Source organism: Diorhabda sublineata, unplaced genomic scaffold (genome assembly GCF_026230105.1).
Source record: "Diorhabda sublineata isolate icDioSubl1.1 unplaced genomic scaffold, icDioSubl1.1 Dsub_84, whole genome shotgun sequence".
Taxonomy (NCBI): Eukaryota; Metazoa; Arthropoda; class Insecta; order Coleoptera; family Chrysomelidae; genus Diorhabda; species Diorhabda sublineata.
This window is the reverse complement of record NW_026614307.1, coordinates 79,422-84,954: the sequence shown is the minus strand read 5'-3', so window position 1 is coordinate 84,954 and position 5,533 is coordinate 79,422. Positions and strand designations below refer to the sequence as shown.

Here is a 5,533-nt window from a genome sequence, read left to right as displayed (position 1 = left end):
TTCATATATTTAGGGAAAATCTAATTTCATAATACTTGTTTTTCATAATTATTACTATTTTCATACAACTTTTATATAATACATCTCGTACGTTCGTTCATCGAGCGGCGATCTAATTTCATAATACATTTTTTCCGTTATTGTCAATATTTTCCATAACACTTTTATATAATATACCTCGAACGGTTCCTACATACAAAACATCTCCATTCAACTTTTACAATTCATCTTTTTCGACAAGTTCATATATTTAGGGAAAATCTCATTTCATAATACTTGTTTTTCATAATTATTACTATTTTCATACAACTTTTATATAATACATCTCGTACGTTCGTTCATCGAGCGGCGATCTAATTTCATAATACATTTTTTCCGTTATTGTTAATATTTTCCATAACACTTTTATATAATATACCTCGAACGGTTCCTACATACAAAACATCTCCATTCAACTTTCACAATTCATCTTTTTCGACAAGTTCATATATTTAGGGAAAATCTCATTTCATAATACTTGTTTTTCATAATTATTACTATTTTCATACAACTTTTATATAATACATCTCGTACGTTCGTTCATCGAGCGGCGATCTAATTTCATAATACATTTTTTCCGTTATTGTTAATATTTTCCATAACACTTTTATATAATATACCTCGAACGGCTCCTACATACAAAACATCTCCATTCAATTTTCGCAATTCATCTTTTTCGACAAGTTCTTATATCGAGCGGAATATAATTTCATACTACTTGTTTTTCATTATTATCACTAATTTAATACAACTTTTATATAATACATCTCGTACGTTCGTTCATCGAGCGGCGATCTAATTTCATAATACATTTTTTCCGTTATTGTCAATATTTTCCATAACACTTTTATATAATATACCTCGAACGGCTCCTACACACAAAACGTCTCCATTCAACTTTCACAATTCATTTTTTTCGAAAAGTTCCTATATCGAGCGGAATATAATTTCGTTATACTTCATTTTTCATTATTATCACTATTTTCATACAACTTTTATATAATACATCTCGTACGTTCGTACATCGAGCGGCAATCTAATTTCATAATACTTTTTTTCCGTTATTGTTAATATTTTCCATAACACTTTTACGTCTCGGACGGTATGAAGTTTCATAATACTTCTTTTTAATATTCATAATACATCTTTTATATATTTTCACTATACATCTTTATTAATGTTAATGTAGAAAGCGTACCGTTGTACAGCGCACATATATGTGTGGTGTATCGAAGTTGACGTCTCGTTAAATTTTAATGAACTCGTTATAATTTACGTAAAGACGTTGTATCGGTCATTCCACATTATAGTGGATTATATAGTTTTCTGAAAGGGTCCCCGTTCTCCTCCAATATATTATCGTATATTGCTAGCGGTTCCCTTTTTAGATATTATATCAATTTATCCACAAATTAAATTATATATTGCGAGATCGCGAATTTAGCTAGCGTTTTACCGCGAGCGATTCATATGCGATCGTCTATAAAAATATATATAATAATATAACATTTATATTATTACACAAAATTGCGATAACTCTCATTATTCCGAGCGAGAATAAAAATTTCGTTCATTATTATCTAATTGTAAACCATGTCGCTTACAATCTAGCGAAGGGTAGAGATAATGTCGAAATTCTATTCCGGTCGACGTAATTATATCTTATTTAAAATATCATTTCGATTAAATTTTAGATAAATTTATAGTCGATTCGGTGAAAATTTTATGAAATATAAGAAAAATATATTATAATATATAAAGCGTGGCGCCGAAAATTATATATTTTCAATAATAAGCGCAGCAAACACCACGCAAACGAAAAAGTAAATAACAATGTGTTTATTATATACGAGAATATAGATGAATATAAAATATTATGTGTATAAATATAAAATATATGTAATATGAAAAAACGTCATCATAATTCTCATCCTCACATTATGTGGTGGATATTGTTATTAAAACTTTTTCGATAATAGTTTTATTATATATAAAATACACAAATAGTAGTTCCCTGGTTGATCCTGCCAGTAGTCATATGCTTGTCTCAAAGATTAAGCCATGCATGTCTCAGTACAAGCCAAATTAAGGTGAAACCGCGAAAGGCTCATTAAATCAGTTATGGTTCCTTAGATCGTACCCACATTTACTTGGATAACTGTGGTAATTCTAGAGCTAATACATGCAAACAGAGTTCCGACCGGAGACGGAAGGAGCGCTTTTATTAGATCAAAACCAATCGGTGGCGGGCTTGCTCGTCATCGTACAATTTGGTGACTCTGAATAACTTTTCGCTGATCGCACGGTCTCGCACCGGCGACGCATCTTTCAAATGTCTGCCTTATCAACTGTCGATGGTAGGTTCTGCGCCTACCATGGTTGTAACGGGTAACGGGGAATCAGGGTTCGATTCCGGAGAGGGAGCCTGAGAAACGGCTACCACATCCAAGGAAGGCAGCAGGCGCGCAAATTACCCACTCCCGGCACGGGGAGGTAGTGACGAAAAATAACGATACGGGACTCATCCGAGGCCCCGTAATCGGAATGAGTACACTCTAAACCCTTTAACGAGGATCAATTGGAGGGCAAGTCTGGTGCCAGCAGCCGCGGTAATTCCAGCTCCAATAGCGTATATTAAAGTTGTTGCGGTTAAAAAGCTCGTAGTCGAATCTGTGTCCCACGCCGCTGGTTCATCGTACGCGGTGTCAACTGGCGTGTCGTGGGACGTCCTGCCGGTGGGCTTAGCTCGCAAGGGCGGCCCAACTCAATCCCGCCGCGGTGCTCTTGACTGAGTGTCGAGGTGGGCCGGCACGTTTACTTTGAACAAATTAGAGTGCTTAAAGCAGGCCAAAATTTTGCCTGAATACTGTGTGCATGGAATAATGGAATAGGACCTCGGTTCTATTTTGTTGGTTTTCGGAACCCCGAGGTAATGATTAATAGGAACGGATGGGGGCATTCGTATTGCGACGTTAGAGGTGAAATTCTTGGATCGTCGCAAGACGGACAGAAGCGAAAGCATTTGCCAAAAACGCTTTCATTGATCAAGAACGAAAGTTAGAGGTTCGAAGGCGATCAGATACCGCCCTAGTTCTAACCATAAACGATGCCAGCTAGCGATCCGCCGACGTTCCTCCGATGACTCGGCGGGCAGCTTCCGGGAAACCAAAGCTTTTGGGTTCCGGGGGAAGTATGGTTGCAAAGCTGAAACTTAAAGGAATTGACGGAAGGGCACCACCAGGAGTGGAGCCTGCGGCTTAATTTGACTCAACACGGGAAACCTCACCAGGCCCGGACACCGGAAGGATTGACAGATTGAGAGCTCTTTCTTGATTCGGTGGGTGGTGGTGCATGGCCGTTCTTAGTTGGTGGAGCGATTTGTCTGGTTAATTCCAATAACGAACGAGACTCTAGCCTGCTAACTAGGCGTATTTCGACATCCCAAAGGCCCGTCGGTATTGAGTTTCGGCTCTTGCCGTTCGCGGTTTTTACTGTCGGCGTACAAATAATTCTTCTTAGAGGGACAGGCGGCTTCTAGCCGCACGAGATTGAGCAATAACAGGTCTGTGATGCCCTTAGATGTTCTGGGCCGCACGCGCGCTACACTGAAGGAATCAGCGTGTCCTCCCTGGCCGAGCGGCCCGGGTAACCCGCTGAACCTCCTTCGTGCTAGGGATTGGGGCTTGCAATTGTTCCCCATGAACGAGGAATTCCCAGTAAGCGCGAGTCATAAGCTCGCGTTGATTACGTCCCTGCCCTTTGTACACACCGCCCGTCGCTACTACCGATTGAATGATTTAGTGAGGTCTTCGGACTGAGCGCGGTGGCGTTTCGGCGTCGCCGATGCTTCGGAAAGATGACCAAACTTGATCATTTAGAGGAAGTAAAAGTCGTAACAAGGTTTCCGTAGGTGAACCTGCGGAAGGATCATTACAGAGTGTTTGTTCGTTTTTAAACAAAAAATAAAAAAACGAAATCAAGTCTGTATTATTATATTATATATAATTGTGAAAGAAATTTTTCTTTTCTACAAAATAATCGAACTCTTCAAAAGAAAATTTATATATGATATAAATATATGATGTATATATATTGAAATTTTTTTTTTTTTTTTTTATAAAATTCGAACAAGTTTCGAATAATATTTAAAAAAAAAAAAGATAAATATATTTCATACGTCTATAAAATATATATCTACATATATAAATTTACAGTAAAAATAACGAAAAATTTTTATCATAGATTAGTAGAAGGAGTCGACGACGACGACGACGACGAACGACGATGACGACACAATAGTAGTAACAATATATTTTTATTATTATATATATATATATTAACGATTGACAGAACGATCATTAACAAAATTTCTTGTTAACTAAAAACGTTCTAATATAAAGAATCGTTATTATAATAAACGAAAAATATATAGATTATTGAAACGTCGTCTGTTGTTGTTGTTGTTGTTGTTGTCGTCGTGTGTGTCTGTCTTCTGTATTTTTATGGAGAAATTTTATTTCGTTTTTTTATTATTACATAAGTTTTTTATCGATCGAAGGTAATACAAAAAAATTTCGACAATATTATATGTGATGATGATTATGTGAGATGATAAGACATTTTCTTCATCCGGGTACCTAAACGAAACTTTTAAGCACGTGTCGATTCTTTCGATATGTATAAAAATTCGTTTTAGAAATAATATTTCACGTATTATTTCGAAGGTGTTCGAAGATTTACGCCCGACCGTGTCGAAATTTGTATAAAACTTTCAAGATTAAAAAACTTGTAATAATTAAGAGGAATATATCGTGCGAGATATCTGTCTATGCGCGCCTCGTTTGTAATAAAACATGTGCAGCGGTTAAAATTTATCGGATATTTTTAAGTACGATATTATAATTTCTCTAAAATTTATATATAATTACCATTTAATAAATAATATATATATATATATATATATATATATATTATATAAATGTCGTTAGATAATTCTATACGCGTATAAAATATTATAATATTATTATTAATTTAATAATCAAATATTAAAAATACGACGAATAGAATATGAGAAAACGACATAATAAAATGATTACCCTGAACGGTGAATCACTTGGCTCGTGGGTCGATGAAGAACGCAGCTAATTGCGCGTCAACTTGTGAACTGCAGGACACATGAACATCGACATTTCGAACGCACATTGCGGTCCTCGGATACTCGTTCCCGGACCACTCCTGACTGAGGGTCGTATCAATTTAAAAGACTGCTTAGAATTTAAAATTTTTCAATTTATTATAGAAAAATAAATGACTAAGCGTGTTGGATGTGTGAGACACAATAACGCACACTAAAAGAAAACACACGCACATACTATAAACTTGTGCGTATTTTTTTTTTGTGCGGCATCCTAAAATGCGAAAAGCAGCGTAAATTTTTTATAGAAAAAATTTGCGCAATTTTTGAACACAACGACGCTATTACTACCATAAATTG

At 35.9% G+C, this 5,533-nt stretch overlaps 2 non-coding genes across 2 annotated transcripts; both read left to right on the top strand.

The window, feature by feature from the left end:
- The first annotated feature begins 2,050 nt into the window (after positions 1-2,050).
- On the top strand, positions 2,051-3,972 carry LOC130452335 (small subunit ribosomal RNA). Its single transcript, XR_008910955.1, has one exon. It is a non-coding gene; the product is annotated as a small subunit ribosomal RNA (ribosomal RNA).
- A 1,160-nt stretch (positions 3,973-5,132) lies between these two features.
- Positions 5,133-5,288, top strand: LOC130452334 (5.8S ribosomal RNA). The gene has a single exon (XR_008910954.1). It is a non-coding gene; the product is annotated as a 5.8S ribosomal RNA (ribosomal RNA).
- The last annotated feature ends 245 nt before the right edge of the window (positions 5,289-5,533 follow it).